Below are 1,299 nucleotides of genomic sequence, written 5' to 3' on the forward strand. Positions count from 1 at the left end.
ACATATATATATAGTTTTTTTATTAGCAATAGAAAAGAAAAATAACGCAGTTCTCCGTAAAGGAGGGATGGTGGATGGAATATATATATATATATATACATTTATATAAAATAATTGTCACACAACCTGGGTGACATGCCTTGCCTGCTCACCCAATTTTAGTGCACTTTAGTTATCCATACTGACCATCTAGTCTCGACACACCCATATATATATATATATATATATATATATATATATGTATATATATAGATATTTTTTCTTTTTCTTGTGTTTTTTTTTCGCAATGGATAATAAAAATAAAGCAGTCCTCCGTAAAGGAGGGGTGGTGGAGGGAATATATATATACATATATATATAAAATAATTGTCACACAACCTGGGTGACATGCCTTGCCTGCTCACCCAATTTTAGTGCAACTTAGTTATCCATAATGACCAACTAGTCTCGATACACCCATATATATATATATATATGTACATATATATAGTTTTTTTATTAGCAATAGAAAAGAAAAATAACGCAGTTCTCCGTAAAGGAGGGATGGTGGATGGAATATATATATATATATATATATATATATATATATATATATATATATATACATTTATATAAAATAATTGTCACACAACCTGGGTGACATGCCTTGCCTGCTCACCCAATTTTAGTGCACTTTAGTTATCCATACTGACCATCTAGTCTCGACACACCCATATATATATATATATATATATATATATATATATATATATATATATGTATATATATATAGATATTTTTTCTTTTTCTTGTGTTTTTTTTTCGCAATGGATATTAAAAATAAAGCAGTCCTCCGTAAAGGAGGGGTGGTGGAGGGAATATATATATACATATATATATAAAATAATTGTCACACAACCTGGGTGACATGCCTTGCCTGCTCACCCAATTTTAGTGCAACTTAGTTATCCATAATGACCAACTAGTCTCGATACACCCATATATATATATATATATATGTACATATATATAGTTTTTTTATTAGCAATAGAAAAGAAAAATAACGCAGTTCTCCGTAAAGGAGGGATGGTGGATGGAATATATATATATATATATATATATATATATATATATATATATATACATTTATATAAAATAATTGTCACACAACCTGGGTGACATGCCTTGCCTGCTCACCCAATTTTAGTGCACTTTAGTTATCCATACTGACCATCTAGTCTCGACACACCCATATATATATATATATATATATATATATATATATATATATATATATATATATATGTATATATATAGATA

This window comes from Brienomyrus brachyistius, unplaced genomic scaffold (assembly GCF_023856365.1).
Source record: "Brienomyrus brachyistius isolate T26 unplaced genomic scaffold, BBRACH_0.4 scaffold248, whole genome shotgun sequence".
NCBI lineage: Eukaryota > Metazoa > Chordata > Actinopteri > Osteoglossiformes > Mormyridae > Brienomyrus > Brienomyrus brachyistius.